The 26,738-nt window shown below is 40.5% G+C and overlaps 1 long non-coding RNA gene across 2 annotated transcripts in view; it reads left to right on the top strand.

Moving 5' to 3' along the window:
- The window catches only part of LOC141766309 (uncharacterized), a 73,337-nt gene extending 46,819 nt beyond the window's left edge, over window positions 1–26,518 (top strand). Inside the window, exons 2-4 of one of the 2 annotated variants that reach the window (XR_012593611.1) lie at window positions 22,027–22,267; window positions 23,925–24,005; window positions 26,449–26,518. This is a non-coding gene — a long non-coding RNA (uncharacterized LOC141766309). The remainder of the gene's footprint in view (window positions 1–22,026; window positions 22,268–23,924; window positions 24,006–26,448) is intronic. The other variant, XR_012593612.1, reaches the window with a different exon arrangement.
- The last annotated feature ends 220 nt before the right edge of the window (window positions 26,519–26,738 follow it).

Genomic DNA, 26,738 nt, shown 5'->3' with positions numbered 1-26,738 from the left:
TTTATTAAGTCTTTCTGCCCCCTACAGCGCACCTCCACCAACAGCACCCCTCTCCTCTCCGCACTAACACCCACTCCTTGTAGCTCTGTAGAGAACCACTTACAGACAGAGTAGGTAGACATTAGCCATTAAGCCTTGTTGCAGCCATTTCCTGTCTCGTATTAGCAGAAGCTCGGACTTTGAGCAGCAGGGACTTGAAGAGGGCGACGCTACCACTTGTGTAAAACATCTGGGGTGTGGGAGTGGGCTTCACGTTCAAGCATGTTCCAGACTGAATGTTTTTCATTTTTCACTTCAGTGAGGGGCCCTTTTCGAAGTCCTGCATTTCGACAACGTACAAAAAAGAAAAGAAAAAAAGGAACCACAAAATGACTAACCATACTTACGATAATGAGCTCGTCAGCGAGCGAATCAATAAAAGCTAAAATAAGATGATGTAATCAAAAATGGTGTAAATTGGCCGTTCTGTTTCCACTGGAAGAAGTAAAGAAATATAATGAGTATTATTGTAAGGGAACACAACACTTTTTTTACATTTAAATTAAAGAGCATTTTCACCATCATTATTGTGGGTGTTAAGTCAACCTTGAACACTATTTAAAAAGGCAAAAGCAGTTTAAAATACAGCTGCTATATTTGCTAAGGCAATGAAATATATTTTGCTTATAACCGAATTTAAGCATAAATATTTTCTAATGATTGAATTAAGTACATAAATAAATGTCTTCTGGTGAATGGTGAATACTAATCGGAATATTGGTTAACATCCACTCCTATCTAACAACTGCAAACCCTGCCATGTCTCTTTTCCTCTTGCAGAGGAGCTTTATGTAAAAAACAAACCTGGATAATAAGATAGCTTTCTCCATTTTGGACTCTCTGGCTCTCCATTCCCTCAAACAAGTGCTGTCTAGACGCTTTGCGATTAGTAAACAGTGTGATTTTGTGTTAAAGTTGAACCCTATGCAAATTGACTTCATCTTGGCAAGCACATCCACTGATTGTGCCGATTTAGCTATTGAAATTGCTTTATTTTGGTGCGAAATTTTGCCGGTCCCTGAAGCTAAAGCCAGCAGTTTACACCTCTCTCTATGACAAGTTGGTTTCAGCTATTAGCAAGATCACACAATGACAGAACAATTTTTTGGCTGTTTGAATTTAGAGAGGCCTGAATCCTCCCTTGAATACAAACCACTCCAAACATGAAGAAACATAGATTCCAATGCAGTTTACATCTTCCAGTGGACAGTAGTAGGATCAGGGTCAGATTCATGCCACCATTATATGGATCAGGATTAAAATCAGCAAAACTGATGCTTCAAAGCCCCCTGCTGACCTCTAAACATGACGTGAAGAAGATCATACAAGGCGACAGCCGACAGTTATCAATTCATTAAATGTGTGTTATCAGTGGTTATAAGCCCCATAGTTGTGGGTCAGTAGGGCCCTGCTAAACCCAATAGCAGGTTTTGTCATCTATTGATATGGACGATCACGGAAAAAAGGAATAAAAGCAGATGACCGCAACGTCCACCGACTGTAGTAGTGAGGCACTGTAGTGTAGACAGCCTGAAACTCCATACAAACTCCATGTTTTCAAAATCTAGGATGCTTATAGGGAGTGATAACACACATTTAAAGGTTCTCTATAGGATATTCAAAGCATTAATATAACAGCAAACAACTATTTGCTATGTACAGATATAGAGGAGTAATGTCTACCTGAGCAGAGATTTAACTTGCTCTCCCTTTGTGTGTGTTGTAATCAGAGCTTCTCCTCACTTTGTTTACATAGCCGGCCGTGTGTGCTTTTAGTGCATGTTTGTGCATATGAGCGTGCCCCACTGGCTAACTAACGGCCCCCGCTCTGCACTGCTCTCATACGACGGTTACAGCTGATAACGCCTTCCTGACCAACGGCGCCATCGCGGAAGGCCTCAGGTAAACACTGCAAGCTCTTTCACCCTTTTTGCCGTAGGTTGCACTGTTAGTGCTGTTCGCACCGTTAGCTGCGAGCCGCCGGCTTACATCGCTATGTTGAGAGCAGTTGAGAGGCAGTACAAATGCTCCCAATCCCGTATTTAGCACTTTTAATGGCCTGATAACAGACAAATCGGGTGCAAGTGAAGAGGTAGCAAGACCCAGAACTGTTTTCTCACCATTCCTTTAGACACCAGCCGACATTGTGCAATAAGAGCTATTAATATGGTAAATTTGCATCTCTCCCTCAACGCATAAATGATTCCTAACTTACCTTTTATATGCAGCCTATTAATGTGTGAATGGTAGAATGAGAAAATGATAGAGACAGAAAAATGGAGTGGTAAAGGCAAAGAGAGAGAGGACAGGGTGGGGGTTGAGGGTGTACTTAACTCTATTGTTCTAAAAATGTTCACTTCCTTTTTGAACACATATTTGATTTACTATTTGGCAGGATTTCAATGCACTTTTACCCTCCATTTTCAGCAGAGGAGGACTTAGTTGACACTCTCGATTCAGAACTCCACCAAAAGCTGAGGGGATCCCTGGAGGATCGCTCATTCATTCAGCATTCCCATCAGCCCATTAGACTGGCCATCAGCCAACATAACTGCTTCCTGTTTCTCTAAGACACCTTTTTCATCCTCGGTATAATTCAGTTGTTTGAGAAACTTCCAACGGGGAGAGGTAGTAGATCACTTTAGCCCGAGGATTCTCATGCATTTAACAAACTGAACCGCATATCAGGAGAATGGTGGTGCATTCATTCCTGCAATTCATCGCCTACTCAAGAGCACGAGATTGAGATTTGAATCTATGCCACAAGCTGCATTGGAGTTGTTGTAAAAGTGCCTCAATGTGCGGCGTAAGTGAAAAAGTAAAGGGTCAACACGTGTAATTGGATTTCACAGATGCAACCATTTCCACTGACTGTCTCTTTGAAATCTAAATACAATACAGTGAGTGCATCGCTGACTGAAAGTAGACACCTTCTTTATGATATACAGAAAGAATAGGATTGCTCATTTTGGACTATTTCTACTGACTGTGAGTAAAATATCACACATATTAAAATAGCCTTATTAACAGGAAAAAGTCTGAATCATTTGCATGTAGTCATATTTTACATTAGAAAGGATTGGAAAGTTATGTTACAATGTTTTCGCAGTCGTAGTGTTATTATGCAACGATCCTCAAACAGTTCGTATGATATTGTACAAAAAGTTATTCTTCATTTTTTTTTTGTTTTCTTACGAATGTCCAGCAGCATGTGACGCACGTTTCAATTTCTGCTCCAGGCTTTTCAAAATAGACGTCCGTCTTCAAAGGAAACAACTTGATTAGGTTTAGGCAACACAATTACTTAGTTAGTTTAAGGGAAAGAAGATTGACTTGGTTAGGTTTAGGCAACAAAACTACTCGGTTAGGTTTAGGAAAAGATCTACTTGGTCAGGTTTAGGAAGAGATCGACTTGGTCAGGTTTAGGCAACAAAACTACTTAGTTAGGTTTAGGAAAATATGGACTTGGTTAGGTTTAGGCAACAAAACTACTAAATTAGGTTTCAGAAAAGATCGTGATTTGGGTTAAAATAACTCCTGAAGTCAATATTGGCTTCTGGTTTCACACTTGGTACGAAGTCTGGTGTTTGTCGCTCTTAATACTTCCTGGTTCACAATTACTTTGATTACATACAAATTGATTTCATATAATATATAGAAATTATAGCGCATTACCTTTTGTAGGTATAGCTACGAACGGTGTATGAGAACAGCCTGTATTATGTCATGATACTACATCACTTACTGTATGTGCTGTTTATGGAAAACCAATGCTATTACATGTATACACGCTGCACATTAGCCACATTGAAGTATAGAGGGCGAAAACAGAGAAACAGAATAGTGTTTTTTTTTATACATGTAGGGCATAAATTATGTCCGATCGTGCAAGCTTGATGCCACCGTCGAACAGCTAGTCAATGGAGAGGGCAGGGAGAAGCAATGGAGCGAAGTAATGTGTAATCTTACTACTCAATGGGCTGTGCCCAGCAACGGGCCTCTGAATGCTGGAAGTGTCAGAGAGATAAATAGCAGAGTGTCCCCCTCGAAAAACATGATTAATACCCCGCCTGGTGACGCTGCTGAAGATGAAGTGGGAGCAGCTGGCTCAGGCAGCGTAGGCACGCAGGGAGAGGTGGGAGGGGGGACGGGAGCGAGCGCAGCGGAGCAGAGAGGGCAAAGAGTAGGACACACTGGCAGCTAGGGGAAAGGGAGGCAAGGCAAGGGCAGTCCGGGCCACCATAGGCACTGGGAACCCTACCTCCCCTCATCTCTCCGTGTATATGCAGCTTTATTCACCCTTTTTGCCGTCATGGTTTAGCGCTTAAATAATCTGCAGCTACTCACTTAATGTTTGTACACATGCACACATTCAATAACATCACTTTGTTTCTGTAAGGCCCCATAAAAGTTAAAGCCTGTGTCCTTTAATTATACAAATCTTACAGGAAATCAGGGCTACCAGGAAATTCATCTCAATTCAATTAAGCAGACCAACAGTTCATAACCTTGCCATTTATTGCATCTGGAATATAACAAAAATGCCCCACTAATAATTTTCATGAGTGTTATTAACATGAATGTGCGTGTGGTGACGTACTCGAGAGCCTGCTGCACTTTCTTAAAGTGCATTGTTTAACACCGTACGTCAGCTTTTTTATAGCTTTATAACCACTCGTATATCAGCCTACACCTCTCAATTGTTAGTCAACAGACAAAGTTTTGTCAGTCAGTAAAAAAATCCAGTTACTGTTAAGTACAGTGTCCCCTGCTGAGTGGGGCCTGTTTCATTGGAAACAGTCGAAACTCTCAAAACACAGTACAGAACACATGGAGTTATTGGGTCCGTTCTGTTGTGTAAGTAAACATGTCGAGGGGTGGGCTACTTTTTCATGGTTCAGGGGCCCCAACCCTCCCCTCACACAATTAACTTTTCCAGTGTAATGAGATGATTGATATGCTGGAAGTGTGTGCTTTAAGGAGATATTAATCATTCCCTCTGGTAATTTTAATCATGCGTTCCATCATCCCCAGCTGCTGAGGATCACCTTCCTAGCAAACAAAGGGCGGCCACGCCACTTGCATAGTCATTCTGTTCTAGTTTAACTTTATTTTATGCTGGTTCCTCCCATCTGTTCGCACAAGCCTCCGCAGCCCACGTTGCACGTTGACAAGCTGGGGAAGCAGTGTGTGGGTGGGTGATTGTACGAGTGTGTGTGTGTGCATGTATGTGTGTAAACTTTAGAAACACAGGCATCTTTGAAATGGTAAATCTAATCCTCCAGGTCCGTGACTAGTTGGTACACCGCCACCAGCCACCTCCACTAACACGTACAGTAATGCATACAAACAGCGGGCATACATACACACACAGTCTCAAACACACACAATTATTGTGACGCACACAGACATATACACAAGCGCATATACAAACACACACGTACACCACATGGTGTGGGCAATATGTCAGAGCAAAGCATAATTTGGCATTTGAACCAGTCACTATTATTGGAAGTATGAAGAAATGCTGCAGGGAAGATTTGTTTAGATGACAAACAACTTGGAAACTCTTTCTCTCCCTTGACTGCCTCGAAAGTCAAAGAGACTTATATATTCCCAAAACACTGATTAGTTCATGTTGAGCGCCTCCATTGTGCTGTACTGTACCTCTGCGTTGTTGTTCCATGTTTTTACCCAAGGCTATGTACGATTTGGAAGGGTATTCCACAATCAAAGGCATTTCTCCTATGACTTTTATTCAGCTGCTGCTGTCACAGTCAAGGCCACGGGGAAGCAAGTGGTGACCCAGCGGTGCTTTCAAACACAAAACAGCACAACTCTGACTATACAAAAAAAAGTGTACCTCTCTCAGTGGGACTTCCAAGCCAGGAGGTGAAATATATAAACCATGCAGAGAATAGCTGATCTAGTACTAGTTATAGTAATGTTAAATAATGATAAATAATGCAGAATGTGAGGATTATCAATGAAAAATCATGCAAAGTCAGTCATGGATTTATTATTTTTTTTTTATTTTAGCCTCAGTTTTGCTACATGAGGCGGTAAACAAAACATAGAGGCTCCCACAAGGTTGTGCAAAAAAAAAGAATGCTGCTCAAACCGGCGACAGCTCAAAACTTCCACTTGACAAGTGTCGTAAATGCGCGCTTAATCATGTACAAAATTAATGAGAAGCAGCTGACAGATATTCCATCATCAATGCAGAAGTTTTTGAAAGTTATTGAAGGGGGCTTGTCTGGTTGTGCATAGATTAGCATTGCTTGCATGCGCTCGGAGGCCAATGCAAAGTAGATAGGTTAATCCCCAGGACGAGTTGATAGGACACATCCCTAAATGCTCTGAGCTCCGCTGCCTCTAAAACCCATTAATTGTGCCCAATATGAAAAAAAGTAATTTAATTTCACAGGAAGTCCAGCCTCATCTGTTATCTGTGGCACACTTCTGCAGAGTACATAAAGGTAATAGAGGTTTTCAGGGGCTATTCCCCACTTATTATCTAATAATGATGAATGAATATGCCGGGAAGTGACAGGTGTTTAGACGTTTTGTCGGTGGGAAGGCATCTATTTGCAACTTTCCTGGAAATCAGTTCTTGTTCACTTTGAGGACGTGCAGCAAACTTTTAGTGCGCTGTCTCTTTCACACAGTAAATACTGTAGAACATCCCAATATATCCAAAGACTCAGGGGATGTAGAGCTAAGCATCAAACACAACAAAAATGTGACTATTTGCTAAAACATTTTACCAAAGTCTGAATCTATTTATAAGAACTTTGGCAGGCTTTTTTTTCTGTTCCAAAAACTGCTTCGGGTGCTTTGACAGCAGCTTAAACTTGGCACAGACGTGTAACTTTTCGTGCAAAGTTAAAATAAGTCACCATGTGTGAAGATCAATACTAAAGATTTCTGAGGCCAAAAGGAACAAGATGCTAATTATGTAAGACACCTCTAACCTGGCAGGTGTGTTTTCACAGCACCAGTATTCTTACCAATGCAGCGTTTAATTTAAGAATAAATGGAAGGTTTTGTCTGTGCATTTCATAAACTATCCTCCATTCAAAAGCATTTTCACATGTTATTATGACTTCATGCTTATCACACATCTAAATAGTGTTGATAGAGTGAAGCAACTGTTTTGTGAAGGGTGCCTATAAAGAAAACATGACGACTGCTGGCTGGCCCTCATTATTTCCACCTTGCTTTACCCTGGCACTCCTGCTCCACTGCATGACTAAAAGACAATTAATCCTAATAATCAGGGCCTCGGCCATCATTCCTCATTCTGGCAGGCCTCTTTTTCCATAGGGGCACTGAGGGAGTGCCCGAGCCATGGATCTCTGCTGCACAGATGAACCTCTTACAGATGTTGAGTGAGCAGCGCGGTTAATCGCTTAGCCATCTTATGGCCTTCACACACGTACAAAAATGGAAAACTGAAGGTGGCATTTCATCATGTCATGTCTGCCGCCGAACACGAGACTGGCTGGACGTGGTCTATATTTGCTTTGGTGTTCTAAGCAATGTCATACTTGCTGCAGAATAAGAAATTTAATAATAGAAAGACAGGAATGTGGGCGCCTGTTAAAGCTTGTCGTAAGGCACCGGTCCAACATGTTGGCACTAGTTATTTTAGCCTCAGTTAACAAGATATATATGTTTATATATATATATATATATATATATATATATATTCCATTAAAACCTTTCTGCTGAGGCAACAACTCTTAAAATAAGCAGGATTGCATGCTGGCGCTCACGCCGCAGACGTGCACATCCTTTTGTCAGCAGTGCCAGAGCATAGTGACACCCTTTTCATATCGTAGCAGAAAGGCTGTGATGCAATGTTTGACTTATCAGCATGGGGACCTAATCTGCTCAAATTAGAGCCCAAATGTTTGGTGAGTGCTACAGGCCCAGTGTGTGGAAGCAGAGGGAGTGCTATGACCGCCGCAGACAGGAGGCCCAGGCAAACAAGCAGATGCTAAGGGGCTGCTTCAGATGCGGAAGAAGAGAATCACCATCACAATGCGGCAATTATGGCAGTCTCAAATTCACTAAGCTGGAGCACAGTATGTTCTCACAGAGTCTCAGCAGCGCTCGCAGCATCCCACACAACAAGCTCATTAGGCCAGCACATCCTCCCTCTGATTTAGGGTGGAGGAATTAATGCAACAGCACCTGGTCTCTCAGAGCCATCCATCCTGCCACATGTACAGCCGGCCACGCTCAGGTTATGCATTATCTTCTTTAAAAGCATGAAATGTGGCCACCCCTGTTCAGTTTTAGGCTACACCTCTCTTTTTCCAGAGTGCTATGTGAGGGGCAGGCATATTAATCACACTCACAGCCACTAATGCTAACAATCAGTCAACACAGTTGGCCGGGCTCTCCATCTCTGGTGACAGGGAGGTTTGTCCTGAGGCCTGCTGATTCGTCCTGCTATGTCTGCCTCTAGGACAAAATACACAACACAGGCAGCCGCTTCCTCCAGCTATACCCCTACATCATTTTATAAATTAGGGAAATTCTGAAAATGTACATTAAATGTGGCTTTCTAGAGTATTTCAAATTGTAAACAGAATATTAATTCCAAAATAATAATAATATTAGGGCTGTCAAAGTTAACTCAATAATAATGCATTAACGCAATGTGTTTTGATGGCACTAATTTCTTTAACACATTAATGCAACTTGTGATTTTTAGGCTGTAGTGGGTCAGTTTTAAAACTAGATATCTGGCATCATATGAAACTTGAAAAACCAAAGGAATCCATTCTTACCAATGTCATTACTAGCTTGTCGCAAATGAGGCTAAATAATGCTCAAAACGTACGCTACATTCAAGGAAAAACTGCCATGGCCATTTTCAAAGGGGTCCCTTGACCTCTGACATCAAGATATGTGAAAATGGGTTCTATGGGTACCCACGAGTCCCCCCTTTACAGACATGCCCACTTTATGATAATCACATGCAGTTTGGGGTAAGTCATAGTCAAGTCAGCACACTGACACACTGACAGCTGTTGTCGCCTGTTGGGCTTCAGTTTGCCATGTTATAATTTGAGCATATTTTTGTACTAAATGCAGTACCTGTGAGGGTTTCTGGACAATATTTGTCATTGTTTTGTGTTGTTAACTGATTTCCAATAATACATATATTAAGTTGCATAAAGCAAGCATATTTGTCCACTCCCATGTTGATAAGAGTATTAAATACTTGACAAATCTCCCTTTAAGGTACATTTTGAACAGATAAAAAATGTGTGATTAATGGCGATTAAATATTTTAATCAATTGACAGCCCTAAATAATAATAATAATAATAATAATAATAATAATAATAATCCTCTTTAATGCTTACAATAATATCCATTAATGTAGGGCAGATACAGTTTTGGGAAAACTAATTTGTTATTGGAGTGATTTTCTACAACATATGTCAAACAGTCAAGTTTTGATAAACTAACAGCTGGCTAGTTCAACTGAGAGGAAACTTCCTACTGAGCAAGAGTGATCTCTCCCTGAGTGTCATCCGCCAGCAGCATGAGGCAGAACCAGCATGTTTGGATTCCTACTGTACAACGAGAATATGGCTCCTCTTGTCAACTTCAAGCTGACAAGTGTTACCATTGACACAAATTAATACAAAACCTGCACAATTAATTTCATCCTGTGCTCCAGCTTACAAAAAAAAAAAATCTATGAATGTGCTGAGTGCTGTAATCTATGTGTGCGTGGTGTGTGCACAGTTGCTTATGCTGGTCCGTTTGTTATTTTTTTTTTCCATTGCTCAAAAAGAAAATGCTAATTATTGGGCTTCAGGTAGCGTAAAATGTACAGCTGTGGTGACTGTCAGTGCTCGGTGGACTATTGAGCTGGTGTACATCTTGACAGTGGGTGGTGTCTCTCGCTCTCATCCCAAGAATCACCAAGTGGCATTGCCATCTTCTGCCAACGTCAATCAGCAGGTTGCTTTTAAAACACAAGGGAATAAAGCTGCCACTCTTTAGTTAAACCCTTTCCCCCCTTTACTGTCTGTAAAACAATAAGTTAAAACGTCACTGACCTCTACTGAATTCAAGGTTCCTGTGTCCCAGAATATGCCTCTCTCGGTGTCAAGGATAGGTTAGCAAGTAGTTAGAATCAGTTTGATCCTTAACTTGTTCAATCATTGAGGTTGAGCCTTAATGTTTGCATATTAGATCACCTCACCTTCACTGGTAATAGCCAGATGGCAGCGACAGTCCGTGCACAACACTTATAAGTGGGGTCTGCTAGCAACAGCTGCCTGCTATGTTCCACTGCTCTACATGACTATATATACACCACAAGTCACTGCTATTTGTTAATAAAAATGTTTCTTTACTCTCCACACCGATGTTGAGCCAGATTGCTGGATCTTGGGGAACAAACTTTATACCAGACCAGCTTGACGTCAACTTTGATTACTTCATTTCTGAAGAATTCCAGATGTTTGAGTCTTCACTCGAGGGGATTGCAGGTACCTGCACTGACAGCATTTGGACCCATGTGCTGTTGCAAGGTAGAGTAAATATACACTCAGGGTAACATTAGAAAGATGTTTGAGGATATTTCATAATAATCACTTGTAAGTTTATGCAGAGGAAAAAAAAAAATCTGGCTTCGAATGATTGCGGTTTGGTTCTTCACCGTGAGAGTAACTGATCACTCATCACTTGATTGATGGATTGATATTTATTTATATTATTATTTAAATATGGCCGTCACCTACAACACTTAAAACAGATCAGCCAATAAGGATGAATGTATTCAAGAGTTCTATAGGTCACCACACAACTACACATGGTTTGGTCACCTCTGCCGATAGATGACATGATTCAAGTGCGTCGGTGCAGAGTATGCTGCATGCTGCTGACTTAGAAGACAAGCAGAAGTGAGTCCTGCAGTCCTTTTTGATGATACACGTTTGATGCTGTTTGATAGAACTGAAGTCAAGCTGTTTCCTTCACTGCTGAGAAAGTGTCTTTCTGGACTCCACTTTTGGCAAGGACTTCCAACATGATGTATTCTGCCACTGCCCTAGTGTCTGTGCCATGATATTGTCTCCTGGAGGGACTCAACAGACTGCATAAACAGTGTAAAATTCCACGTTTATTGCCCCTTAGCATGATCAGGACACGGATAGTCAGACCTGCTTTAGGTTAAGGCTCCTGTCTCCTGTTTTTTTAGACATTTTCAGTGGGAAAGAGTGATGTGGTTCACCATAGTATTCCCCAAGTCAAGAATCCATTGGCTCCCTGATTTAGCCCTGATTCTGCTAACTGTTAGGCAATCTGCGCAATAGGATGATCAAACTCGCATGGGTCTATGCACATTAGGAGTCAGGAATGTTTGGCTACATGACCACCTTCTAGCGTAGAGACAAGGAAGATCTACTGAGTCCACTGTCTCCAGAGAGAAGCATCACAGTGACCCAGTGACTCCAGAGTCTACAATCTTTGCTAGCTCAGTTGAAATGCTCTACATGTGGCAAACCCTCGGGTCAACCGCTGAGGTCCGAAGAGTCCAGTCACCAACCCGCCTGCCCCGAGGGGTTGTCCCAGGGACTATACTTTCAGAAATTGAAGGGCCATGCCTTGCTCTTTTTGCACAGTGGATAGTTACCACTGATGTGTGATAGATGAGCACCGCTTTAAGAATCTGTATGATATCAGATATCAGGTGCAAGGAAATTAAGGTCAGCACCCAAGCTCACAATTTGCTGTGTGTTCCAAAACAAGGAACACTACTATGAATTAAAGGTGGTGAGGCTTTCTCTCTTGCTAACCTTAGTGGCTAAATGAGCCTACTTCTCATTTGATTTATTACCTCAGTAAACATTGTAAACATGAGTTTATGGTCTCAATCGCTAGTTTCAAGTCTTCTTCAATACAGCATGAAGTTCATTTAGTAAGTTATGGTCCCATTTAGAGCAAAATAGACCATAAAGCAGGGTATGCTTTAGGGCGTGGCTACCTTGTGATTGACAGGTCACTACCACAGCGTTGTCCGGTCTGGGTGTTGCCTGTGTTTTCAGTTCATGAAAGTTGATTGTAATATTGTCGCCTAAAAATATTCATTGTTCAACGTTCAGTTGTACTTAGCTCCACCCTTTTGTGTCACTTCTGGTTGCAAAAAAACAAGATGGCAACGGCCAAAATGCCGAACTTGAGGCTTCAAAACAGCAGTCCACAAACCAATCGGTGACGTCACGGTGACTACATCCACTTCTTATATACAGTCTGTGGGTGGCAGATCATAGTAGGGCTGATAGCCATCTCATTATGTAGCCACCCTGCCAATACAGTTGTATTTTATTAATTACTGTATCTTGTTGTTAAGTTCGGACTATTGCACATGAGATGTTACAGAGAAGACCAACCTGTGATTTTGGCATGCCAAAATGCTTCTTTTTTTGCCATTTAAAATCAGCCATGAGGAACCTGAACCGTCACATCCTGACAGTCAGAACACCTTTTGTAGATGGTAACCTATAACTTCCCAACTCTGTGATCACAGCCTCCTAATGTGTTTCCCTGCCCTTCCACCCATTGCTGAATACTTAGTGGATAAAGAGTTGAACAGGGTTGAAAAGGTTCATCCTGATAGCCAGAGCATGAACATTTTATTGTGCAGTGATGCAAAGAGGAGTATAAGTCTACTGAGCCCCATTAGTGGTTTCAGCCAATAATCATAAAGCTACAGTTACAACAGATAACTTTTGTTTCCCAACATTGGAATACATTTGGCCATCACATACTGTCTGTCAACCGTCTTATAAATACAGTAGTGTCTTCAATCCTCTCTGTGGTGGTGAGGCTGTTAAGCTCAATCTCTGAATGCTCTCAACATTATGTCATGGTATTACTGTAAAATGCATTAAGTATGTGTTGCACGGTTCTTTATTGTGTGTACAGTTCACAGTTCACTGCAGGCATACATGCCATCGATCATGTATAGTTGAGTTGCGCTGAGTCACACTTGCCGAGTCAAAGTGCACAACGGGGAGATGTTAAGGGAAAAAATAAGCTGAAAAAAGGGAAAATGTAAAACATAGCATATGTTGTGGAGCAGGATTGAAACTCACTTGGCTGATTCCGTCGCCCCGGGGAGAGCTAACACTAAAATGCTCTTTGACCATGAAATGGCCCTGCCTGGTAATGGTGGTTAATGGCTGTACGGTGCAGTGGTGCCGAGGCTAGGCAGGAGGGAGACCTAACAGGGGCATCCTGCCTGCTCCAATAGGCCCCATCCAATGAAGGAAAAGGGGAAGGTTAGGATAGTAGCGATGTTTTGCTTGAAATTATAAACGTCAATGTGCCGTACTCAGGAGACTGTATGTGTGATGGGTAAATTTGGAGCATATTTGTTGGGTCAGAAAGAGAGAAACAACAAATAGTACTGTAATGTTTTCTACAAATAAGCACTAATAAAGACCTGGTGGAACCATGCTGTATAATGGAAAAATGTCAATAATTTAGAATATAAATATTCACGGTTCACTAAATGAGCCATTCCTTGTCCCGTGTAAAAGATTATTTTGTTTCCACTACCAGAGTCAATATCATAAATGGTAATTTTCTAGGTCAATTTGACTCATTTAAAGGATACACCAAGCCAAGCAAATAGTACCAATATCATGTGACAGTGATTGATATCTACAGATATGATGGAGAAATGTAAATAATGTAAATAAAGGTTCTATATACACTTTACCCATAGTTAAATGTTTGCCAGAATCTTTAAAAACACTACATTATTATCGATAACCAACGCTAACCCAACACTTCCGTGCACACTTGTATCAGATTAGGTTTGATTCAGTTGACCTTTTCAGATTAGTGCATATGTTTTACCCTTCGTCCTTTGACTCTTTGACTACTGAACTACAGCTGATGCTATTGTATGACTTGAAATGCCTCTGACTGCTGACATATTGCCCTCATCACTGCAAGGTTCCCCCAATGTGTCCTCAAGCTGAAATCCTGAAAGAGCAAAACCCAGGGGCAAGATGTGGGTATCAAGACCTCAACATAGCAATGGCATATCATGGGCCTACCACGGGGAGATGAGGTTACTCTCTGAAAGCCATCTGGCAATATAGCATGTGACAGTACAGATGTAATGCTGGTATTGTAGCCTGAAAGTGTCTCTCTCTAAAGGTCATTATTAAGAGACAAGGCATTACACCACCAGACCTTGCAAGTAGCCTTGCCTTTGATAGGTGGATGGCTTAATAATGTGTTTCTTAATTCTTTTCAAAGCAGATAACAAATTTAGATTTGAGGAAATACAAGAAACCCACATTGATTAGTGAAAGGCTTAATTAAAAACTGCAGTTAAAGTACCTTCTTTTGAAACATCTAATGATTTGACTTATTGACTTATACTTGATATCATTTTTCAGCAATGATATCACTGTAACACTTCAATGTTTATTCACAGTGTAAATTCTAACAGTGACCTGCGGTATTATGCTTATACTGTATATTGCTTTCTGGGAGTCATAATGCTTGTGCCCATGATCCCAATGGTCAAGTGTTTCTTTACACAGTAATTTACTGCTTACCATTGAGAATCTCTGGAAAATGGAGTAGAGAGACTGTAAATTATACCGTAGCTTACTGGTGAAATTGCTGCCATTCATTTGCTGTAATTGTACAGTAAAAAGTTTTCCAGTGAAAAATACTCAGATTATCGCCCTTTTTTGTTGACATGGCAAACTTATTAGCAAACAGTTGCCTGTAATACATCCAGCAGATACAGAAAAACATTAATTTGGTCTCCACATTTGGGAAATTAGCTGTTAAATGCTAAAATATGTTCACCAGTTAGTCGCTAAGCTAACTTTGTCTGTCTGCCGTTTGGTGCAGGGCAGGTAGTCTGCAGGGGTTTTTAGAGCTTATGTGCTGGCAGCAGCTCTCTGCTGCGGTCGAAAATGACGGCATGAGAGCGGTGAGGTTGATTCAAAACAATAAAGTTGCTGGCCGTTTAAACAAAACAATGATCTGAAAGACACTATAGAGCATCGTGGAGCTGAGGGAAAAAGCAGAATTGGGTGATAATTCATTGTGGGTTCAGCACTACGAACGGCTGCTTTCACGTACATGTACAAGTCATCCATTGTTGATGTAAAAATATTGGTTATAGCTGCTTTGAAGAACCAATAAAATGTTGCATTTATGGACGAGGAAATGAATAAGTGTCTCTTTTATCTGTGGTTTAAACATGCTTGAGTACTGGCATTTAGTACTGCTGCAAATCTTAACAGAATGAAGGAAAAAAGCATTAGAATACACTGGCTATGGTCATTTCAATTCAATTGCAATTTCAGCGTTTACTTCATTATTGAGTTACCAAACATGCACATATGCACATACATGTGCATGGACATATTGCATGTTATAAATAGCAGACACCTTTATGAATGGCAATATAAATGCACAGACCTACACTTACATATGTCCGTGATTAAGACGCATTAAGAACTGCACAGCAAATCCAGTTTTAATCAGATTTGACGATGAGTCGTGACGAGGAAGTGAGTCATCAGCTGCGGTGCAGACAGTGAGGGAAAGACGGAGACAACTGAGGGTTAAGCTGCAAACCTCTTCTGACAAACCTTGTCTGAGAACGCTTTAGTGGACAAAATGACAAGTGAAATATGGGGTCAACTATCAGTCATTCATCAATGAACCCGTCCTGTCATCATTTGAATTTTGAGCACTAGGCAATATTAACCTTCTTAACCCCGAGTCGCATTGGACGGCTTGGCGATGCCTAAGACTGACAGGCACAGTATCAAAGTAACTGTTGGGTGTCAGTGTTATAAATGCTTTCAGTCACATAAAGCCATGGATGAAATGGTACCAGCATGATGATGGGCACTTGAAGAGCTCTTCATAAAAGTCTTATCCTAACTGCTTCTATACACTGAGGCTTTGGCAAGTCTACACTATATGTGGACTCTTGAGACATAAAATTTAAGTGCTATTCTTTGTGAGGATATTTTAAAACAATTACTAACTTTTGTCTCATACAGTGCTTGGCCTTTGTGCTCTAATAGATAGTTCTGCCAAGTAAAGCTGCCAAGGGGCCATACCAACGCTCAAGGCTGTTTAATCTAATCGTTATGATCTATATGAGTGGACAGAGCAATGTGGCCTCAGTGTATATAGAGGGTACTTCTGTGACCTCAGCTGACCTAAAAGTTCACTGGTCTTAAGTTAGTCTGAGATAAAGTTACATCCAGTGGGAGCTGGTTGATATATCCACTTACTGCCATCGCCCTGTGGGAAATGCGGTTGACACAAGGAGCCGTGACTTCTAACACTATACAATATTAACAATGATACACGATCAGCAGGCTCCGAATGTAAACGATAGCTTTATCACGTTTGCTATCTTTGTATAATAATAACGGGAGAGTTTGAAATGGCTGCTCTCCTGTCCTGCATGCATTTAGCTGGATTATATTCTCTGTTGGTAAATTACTCCCTTTGGAGAGAGAAATTAACCTCACATTTCCATATCAAAGCGTTATGAATTGAGCCATTTTCCCTGCCCTCCCGTTCTGGTGAAAAAGAGAGAGTGGAAGGAGTCTGTAGAAGTAGCCTGCAGTGATACGCCGGCCGTACAGGGCTCCTTTCTTACAGGAGCAACACTCCTAACAGAGAGAATCAGCAGCTTTCTACTGAAGCGGAGAATGAGATCACTGGGCTTTTTGTGCAAGGTCAACTCCGAGGCAAGACACATCGTGTTTAAAATTCAGCCCTATCCTCGCCGAGCACTTGAAACACACTGTGCCAGCCGGGGAACCTGCTCGCCATTATGCAAAGAGGCGGCGGGCTTAAAGTAAATACGTAATCTTAATGAATGCTGAGATCTGTGGAGGTGGGAGTGGGGGGAGCCCAAGTCAAGTAGAGAAGGGTCAGAAACACAGGGTGAATAATCCTGTGTGTCAACAAGACACAACCAGCTCTCTCTATCCCAATATGTAGCCATGTTTACAGTAAACAGATGCAAAAGTTTGATGTTGTATTGCGAAATATGAAAGAATCTTTTTTCTTTTTCATGTAAGAAAGTGTTGAATACCTGGTCGTATGTAGCCTAGAGGTCGGACAAAAACTAATTCTAATTACTGATGGAGATAAAAGAGGTTTATGATAAATCAACAGATGCTAATGGATACTAATAAGGGAAGGTAATTATGTTTCTGCTAACAATAGGGTATTTAACTTTTAGATTATTAAACATTAAAACAATTAACCTTATGTTCATTTCTGAGACTAAAGAGCCTGCTTATATTTGTCTCATACGTTGTGACCTATGTCATTGGCCCCAACTTGTCTCAGATGCATAAATTTAAAACAAAAGGACAGCCATTAGATGACATGTCACACAATATAGGGGTCTTGTTCTGGCCCCGTGCCTGCTGGCTGTGTCCTTTGCTTTGCCCACTTTGCTCTGCGAGACTGCCAGGACATTGAGCCTGACACATCAGAACTGCTGCTCTCTTGGTGCCCTCTTTCATTCGCACTATCACAGAGTCAAAGCCTGCAGAGACGGAGCTGTCCAGAGACCGAGCCCTGCTGGGTTTGACTGGGCCAAGATCCGATCAAGCCTCGAGGAGCGGGTCATCCTCTTCCCTGACTTCTACTTGCTATGATCTCTGAACCGATTCTAAAAGGCCTCTGACTTGATTTGAGCAGACAGTCCCCCCTTGAAAGCAGCCTTTGGTTTGGCTTCTGTAGCCTGGAACGGGAAGAGCAGGGTCAGGCTGCACACAGGCAAGAGAAAGCTCAAGCAAAGGCAGTGTAAAAGGGGGGTGGGGGGAAGGAGAAAAAAAAAAACAGAGCTGATAGCCATGCTCCAGGTGCAGATGGCACACTGTTTTATGTGTGGCCTCAATGGATTATGTCAGCCAAGCTACTGGAGGCATATAATATGGAGAGATCACACAAAAACATTGTCAACCAAAATTCAAAGATTCATTAACAAAGGTCATCTCCATGACAGCAAACGCCTAATAGATGGCCAAGACTCTTGAAGTCACCACGAGGATAAAAGCAGGCTGGATAAAGGAGCCTTGAAATGAGGACAGGAATTGTAATTTTTTACAATCTCACAAAAGATTTGTACAGTAAATTATACTGCATTCATGCAGGATTTTGGTGACAACGTCTCATTAACATGAGATTTAAGCGAGTCATTTGAAATAACAATTTTCAAATGAAATGCACCACGTCACATGTAAGATGTACGATACATGGAAACCTTCTAAACAAAAGGAATAAGAGAGCACTTTGAATAAAATGGCACTTACTGTATGAACAGAGTCAGAATAGTTTATTCAAGGAGTCCAATTATTAGCTACTTCTACACATTGTGATGATATGATCAAGGCGGACACTGCCCCTAAGGAGCCGGGGCTGAAGCAACCCTGAAAACCAATAATGGTCAGAGGTCAGAAGAGGGGAAGCAAAGATCCAAGTCCCATCCTATTGTGTGACATGTTTCCTTCGCCTGCTCGCCCCAAAGGCTTAGTGTCAGTGTTAACACTTCAAACACTCAATATCTTCACAAAACACAAAGGACACAACTGCTTGCCATCCACATCATTTCTTCCAGGAACAGAGATATGGATCCTTCCCAAAGGTCACTGCCAGCTGAAGTTTCAATGATTAAGCAACGCTTTGTTGTTTGACTTTTTTCCCTGAAGCAAAATCTACTTTTAGGTGCAAATTGAGTATGTTTGTTCAATATTATAAAACCAAATTGAACCACATTTTTATATGTCAACTTTAAATTATAATGGGTGGATAACCTATTTTATAATTTAAAGGTGGATAATCAAAATGTCAATGAGGAAAGAATATATTCAGAACCCAGATTGCCTTTTTTTTAAATGCATATCTGTATAAGTAGTATTATTGTTGCTTGCCAATACTGCAACAATGATTCAAACAGTGATAATGTATAAATATGCAGAGGGCAGTTTGAGTGGGTGACTATAACACACCTACATATGTTCCTTACTATGAGTTCATTTTTTTTCTAGTACAAGGGTGATAGCTTTCTCTCTGGAACTTTCCTCGTCCTGCCACTCTTGAACCCATGAATACTGTGTGCCTGCAAGCTACGCTGCCACTGGAGCTCCTTCAACAGCACGCTCCTGAATCAGTCAAAAGACGGCATTGTTACCAGACAACTGAGTCCGCCGTCTACTCTGTTACACATTTATGGAATCATGCACCAGAACGCAGACAATGTCGTCGGCTAATCTCACAAGACCGGGATCCAATTTCAAGCAGGCACGGGTGATTCAAGAATCAATCTGGTTAGCTTCCTGTTTTTAGCCCGCTGCTGTTATACTCTGGGTGTAACTCAAAGGGATCTCCAGTTTCACTGGAATGTGTTCCTGCTCCTAAGGTGGTGATAAAACACCTTATTTTATGGGTCGCTGATTACTCACTGTACCCTGATGTGTGTGTGCTGATACCAATCTTTTGCAAGCACAGAACCAGAGGACTCTCCATATTTACAGGAGCCTCCAATTTTTGCATCTCTTTCCCATGTTTCCACACACACATAAAAAATAAAGAAAAATCTGTGGCGGATAAATATATAATTGTTTGTTCAAGTGTGTTTTGCACAGTATGAGACCTTCCGATTGCTGCACCAAGTAGAATGCACTGCAGGCAGTCTCTTGAGGGAAGGTCTCATTTTCTGCCTCCCGCCGTGAAATATTCAGTCCGGCCTGAAATAATATGGGACTCGTTTCAAGGCTTAGCACTTTTCAAATATGCTGGCAATAATGGACAGGGCATCAAATGAAGCACAGCCTCTCCGAGCAAGGGGAGCAGAGGTTTTGAATCCACAGCCAGGGTTTCACATAACACCACAGACAGTTGAAGTGCTGTCTACATATATGGCGTAGTGATTAGTTATTGGTGGGATAAGCCTGTGAATTCTTGCCAACATTGATTCAGTCATACTGTACAAGGTCTTTGGTTCGGGAATATTTAATACAAATCCCAATATTATTTCTAAATACCTAAGTAGGATACTGTAGAGTGCCAAATTATAATTCCATATTTCTCTGCTTTATGCATATCATCAGGGAATCTGAATTTCATTCGGTCTTAAAAAGAAAAGAGAAGAAAATCAAGGGTGCACCATAAATGCACAGAGATGGAGTGCAGAAGAATGTTATAGAGGAGGCTTTGGTGAAAGGATTCAAGGATTTAACAATCCCACATCCTCTCAGCCTGTCCTTCATCTCTAATAATCAAGCTTGGCCACAGAATATCCCTCTGGATGGGAAAAAAACATGTTGCCTGTCCGCCTCTCACTCATCTTTAGACTGCCAGTCTTGGGTCTTCCTCTTGAAGTCTTCTGTCACATTTATGGCTTCAAACGCTAAGCGCAGCCTTTTTTAACTGACTGCCATGTCTTTAAAGCTAGATATCTTTTTTGTACTACATTAGCATGAGATGAAGGGCAGCGCGTCTGATGCAAAGGAAGCCCTGAGAAGGCTGGACCACAGACACTGTGTGAACTTGTTTGTTGCTGTACACCAAAGGCCACCGAAACAAGCCAACCGGTTTCAGCTCAGGTGAAGTAAAATGGTGTAAGTCCATAGCGTTTCTGCATATTCATCGGCACTCTTAGTGCAACTTAAGACAAAACTATAGTGCTTGAATTTGATGTATATATGGTTCACAGACGGAAGTCATATTTAGATGGATGCAGGCAGGTCCAATTTGTAATTACATACTATATTCACAAGCTATAGAGCACACTGTATGGTCCAAAGTTACAGTGTGTTGGTGTGTGAAGGTGACAAACGGCTCTCTGTTACACGTGAGGAGGAAACCCAGTGACATCTCAGCATACATGCTCAATTATCTATTATACAGCCTATTAATCAAACAAAGCTAATAAACAAAACTCTTGTCATCGGCATTAGGATACATAATCATTCAGAGAATACTGATAGTATCTATCTATCTATCTATCTATCTATCTATCTATCTATCTATCTATCCATCTATCTATCCATCTATCTATTGTTCTATTGTTCTTACAATATTACCCTCTGAAATGTAGTGAAGTAGAAATATAATGATATATTGTAGCATGAAATGCAAATGTTCCTATAAAGTACAAATACCTCAAAAGATACATATTAATGTTTATTCACAAAAAAGTATGTTGAACTATAGTATGTTGAGTATGTAGTGCATATCTATCGATCTCTCTATGTATCTATCTATCTATCTATCTATCTACCATTCTTACAATATTACCCTCTGAAATGTAGTGAAGTAGAAATATAATGATATAATGTAGCATGAAATGCAAATATTCCTATAAAGTACAAAAACCTCAAAAGATACATACTTGTGTTGTTATTGAGTATGTAGTGCATATCTATCTATCTATCTATCTATCTATCTATCTATCTATCTATGATAAAATGTAGCATGAAATGCAAATATTCCTATAAAGTAAAAAATACCTCAAAAGATACATACTAGTGTTTATTCACAAAAAAATATGTATCTTTTGAGGTATTTGTACTTTATAGGAATATTTGCATTTGCTTGAACTAATAGTACACATATTGAGTATGTAGTGCATATCTATCTATCTATCTATCTATCTATCAAATGATACTCACCTAAAGAAGTGTGGATGAAAACAGTCGAGTACTGCACAGTTAAAAACATTATATATAAATACCATTTTTTTTCAATAATAGTTATATACCCTACAATAAAAATTTTTTATTTTGTGCGCTCTTACAATAAAACCTTAAACAAAAATAAAATAATAAAAACCTAAATAATAATAATAAAAAATAACTAGATATATTCTAAAAAAAAGTTTGGGGTTTGAAAACTTGAAAAAGAGTTGCTTTATTTCTTGCATGGCCGGAAGGCAGCCGTGACTGAGAGCTCCAGAGGAGGAAGGAGCTCCAGGAACCGGATCGTCCACTGAGCGGCGCCGCAGCCCGCAACTTCCCCTCCCAGCAGCCCAGCGAGCAGCTCAGCCAGCCGGCGCTTCCTCTCTCTGCAACCCGCTGCAGGGCCAATCCGCTCACACTCACACTCACTCCGTGTTGGGTTACAATGACAAGGGCCCTGTCTGAACCGCGACTTTTAGAAAGATAATATTACAGGTAGGTGCAAGCCACGGACCGTGTCACTATCGATAGACAAATTAAGCATTGAAAAACAAGACCGTGACCCAGAAATTCTCGCTTTAATCGGGTCACCGTGCTTGTTTTCAGCACTGAGTGATAATGGCACCTCTCACTGTCCTTAGCATTTGAAGTCCCCTTACCGCAACCTGTAGCTTTTGGGGCAGTGAAAATTGTCCAGCTGGACGCCTTGTATTTCCCCCTATTGGTTGCCTTTGTGTGTTTCGAGCCATGTACACTTGCCTGCTGATAGCTTTCAACGTGCTTTTTTTTTTTTTTTTTAAAGCTAGTTGAAGGTCAGTTCTCCTCTAATGAGCTGCTGTGAGGATTTGTATCAGCAGAGCTATAAAACCAAGGATGTGGATAAATGTGTATAACTGTAATGTAAGTTAAATGAAAGTGCATTTAAAGAAACAAGGATGGACTCATTTTCTGCAATATTTCTTTTGTTTATATTGGTGGGTGTTTTCTTATCAGCCTCACTCGCATGTATAGGGATGCACCGATGTGACTTTTTTTTAGTTCCGATACCGATAGCGATACCTGCAGGGATTTGGGTATCGTCCGATACAGAGGACCGATCCGATACCGGTGTTTAATAAATAAGTTGTATGCCTCACTGTGTAGAAGTGACTGGGATCATTCTGTTATGTGTAAGGCAACTTGACGTAAACATTGCTTTCCTAACTTTTTAAAGCAAAATGTGACAAATAAATACATAGATATAAATTTAGTGAATTGTTATTTATTATTAAAATAATACATCATACACACAAAAAAAATCTTCAAAATTACAATTCAGATGTAAACATTTTTAATGCAACAACAAATTGGTGAAAACTGTTTATAGTATATAAAAGAATAGAATTTAATAGATCGGCATTGTCACCGATACCCGATCCAGCTACTTGAGTCAGCGTCAGCCCGATATCCGATCCGGTATCTTTGCATCCCTACTTGCATGCTTTTTTTTTAAAGACTCTTAAAGAAGAATTGAGCAGATCATTGTAACCCTCTACAATGTGCTGGAGGACTCTACTGATTCAAGTCAAGTGAGAAGCTGCAGTAAAAGAAGGGTAAACTTCCCTTTTTTATGTTGCACATGGGAAAAACAGCCTGAAAAACTCCAAGTAGGCTTGTCGGGCGTCGAAAGAAAACGCTGAGATGCAAGCGGAGATTTCTCTGAAATAGGCCGAACAGAGAGCGTTTTGCTCCTACAGGGTTTTATTCAGGGTTTCACTGAGAAAGCCCAATGCAAAGTGGGCCTACAGCCAACTGGGATGGATTGTAGGGTGGAACCTAAACAGATGGGAAATAGTATAAAGGTGAACACAAGGTCAATCTGCGCTTCAGTGATAAAGCTGTGGGCACTGCTCATAGCAGTGTTTTAAAAGTTGACTTAAGAAAACAGATTGTGTGGTCAGAATAAACTCTTAAGACCATATTGGGCCTTTTTTTCTCCCTCTTTTGTCTAGATTGCCACAGGCGGAAGCAGCAGACACCAAATGGTCAAAAAATTGTTATCATTATGTTTGTCTGGAAATCAGCAGAATGGGGGTGTTGATTTCCAGCGGGTGGGTTTTCCTTTGTCCCTTTTTTTTTTTTTTGTTCTAACCCAGATTTTCATGTTTAACAGGCCCACAGCTGATCCATCTCCCAGTGCACAATCCAGACAGAGGAGGTTAAAGCACTCTGAACGCATGGGACCATATTGCAGGTAATTAATATGTCAGCTCAATGATGAACTTCGTCAATACATCTATCACCACACTTACTTGTAACTGGAGTAGCTCGTGGGATGCTGCAGAGAGCGCAGACTGAGAGTACATTTGTCCATTAGTAAACACTTCATAGTGTGTGTTGTGATTGGGGAGGTAGCGGGGCTCTTCTCTGTCCAGTCGCAGTCATTTTCGCCCGTCACCTCCTCATCGCTGTAAAAACACTTGCTGTGGTTTGGTAGATTAACAGAGAGCCCCCTAATGGAGTAATTACACCGAGCCAAACATCTATTTTTCACCTGTGCTCTGCCATTATTCTCTGTCCCCTATCCACTCCATTGGAAGTCACTTACTCTCCTTACAATGAGTTATCATTGACTGCCATTTAGACGTTCTGGAGCAATTTGTCTTACTGAGGCCACGCGCTGGCCTCATTGCAAAGAACAATCATTCTCCCTCCAATATATAAAACATTCATGGGGAAAAGGAAGAGAAAATGCCCCACAAACAGATAGTAGAGAGTGGCTAATAGATACTATAAAGGTGACAGACAAGGAAAATAATGTAGGAGATTACTGAAGCAGGAACAAGCCTGCACAACCAGTACAAAAGCTTCAGGGACTGTAAAAAAAAGAATCCTTCACGAGACAAATGTGTTAAATGGGTAGTATGGCAGCTATTGGTGGTGGTAATTGCTGTTGCAAACAAACTATAACTCTCAATTTAAAATCTTTATTTTGCAATTGACTATATTTGTCTTCCATTTATTGTCATATTTAGTAAATGTTCGGCCATTCGAGTGTCATATTTAGGTCCAATTGTTCTCTTTTTGGTTGGTTCTTCTTGTGTGCTTGTTATTGATTGACTTTAAGTCCTTGATTCTCCACTGATGGTGTATTCAAGCTCTAGGTAATTTGTTTCTATATGGTATGTAAAGAGGAAACCTTTTTCATCTCCTGGCCTGAAGGTCATTTTACCGAGTCGCACCAAACTAATGGGAATAATATAGAGGATTGTACAGTACATTGACATTTGAAGAAAATGCTATGTGCAAGGTTAGATTTCCCCTTTTATGAGTGCATATACACAGTTCTTTTTGAGCATTTACTACCTCCATTTAGCATAGTTTTGTTGTTATTCAACCATGAATCAGTTCAACACACAGAAGATGAGCATTCATTTTAGACGGTGGCTCGACTGCTGTGCACAGTCCAGCACACATCCCATTCAGCCTCCCCAGACTGGGGGTTAATCACGTTCGTAACTGAGTGTTTTGTTAGATTAGTCTCTCTCACTGCTTAACACAATGACAAACAACCATTATTCTTTTTTCTTGCACTGATAATCGGGACAACTTAAACATTTCTTACTAGCACAAGTGAAACCATTAATCCTGGGTGATACTGCTGATAAGTGGTGACTTTGGAGTAATGGCCCTGTCACCTTAAAGAAAAGAGGGAAAATTTGAACAATTAAAACAAGATGCCCGTTATATATTTTGTGCATCCCGTCTCTTTGTATCATCAGGAGGGATCCGTCAGTGGTAATAGACTAAATAATGGAATGTGTTTTTGTTGATTATGGATTATAAGGAAGATGTCCTCCATATAAAAAATGATCAGTTTAAATACTTACTGACAAACTTTCTTATGTAATATTTCAGTGTCATGCATATTAATATTGAATGAAAGATAATTTTGCCTCTGGAGCTGCAATGATTAGTCAAATAATCGATAGACGGAAAATGAATCAGGTAACTATTTTGATTACAGATTAACTGTTTAAGTCCATTTTCAAGCAAAAATGGCAAAAAATATGAAACAAATATGGGAATTTGCTGCTTTTTCTTGTCTTCACTCTATGAATCTCTTTGGGTTTTGGACATTTTATGACCTCACCTCGGGTTCTAGCGCTGTCAATCGATTAAAATATGTAATCACGATTAATCGCATGATTGCCAATGATCAGTCACATTTTGTATCCGTTCAAAATGTACCTTAAAGGGAGATTTGACAAGTATTTAATACTCTTATCTACATGGGAGTGGACAAATATGCTTGCTTTATGCAAATGTGTGTATGTATTTATGATTGGAAATCAATTAACAACACATGACAATGACAAATATTGTCCAGCCAACATTTAGCAAAAGTTCGAAACGTTATTTAACCTCCTTCGAGACAAGCTAGTATGACACGGTACCAATGGATTCCTTAGGTTTTCTAGTTTCATGTGATACCAGTATCTTCACTCTAGCTTTAAAACTGAGCTCGCTACAACCTCTGAAACATTGATTGCATTAATGCGTTAAAGAAATTAGTGGCATTAAAACAAATTTGCATTAACGCGTTTTTATCACGTTAACTTACATAACACTTTATTGTATCGTATTGCATTTTGGACCCAATGAAACGTCTTCTGATACGTTGTGTTTTCCTACAGCTGAATATTCGCAGCGGCTTAACAGTCAAAGAGGCAGTTACATGAACAGCTAGAGAAGTCCATAAAGGAAAGTGTTAAAACGAATAAGAAACCACAGCCAAATGGCTTGATAGAATAGTAGTGCTGCATGCAGGAGGTATATACCAATAGTAACATGTCTGAAACCACATATGGGAAGGCATCGATTCATTTCTATCCTAAAAATACTGTGCACGTTACTCTGCTTTCCCAAACACACAGTTGTGCCATATACTGCACTTTAATGTCCTTCAGTTGTATTTACAGGCAGT

The sequence above is a fragment of the Sebastes fasciatus genome, chromosome 4, assembly GCF_043250625.1.
Source record: "Sebastes fasciatus isolate fSebFas1 chromosome 4, fSebFas1.pri, whole genome shotgun sequence".
NCBI classification, from domain to species: Eukaryota; Metazoa; Chordata; class Actinopteri; order Perciformes; family Sebastidae; genus Sebastes; species Sebastes fasciatus.
The sequence above is the reverse complement of the archived record's forward strand: the minus strand, read 5'-3'. Positions and strand labels throughout refer to the sequence as shown.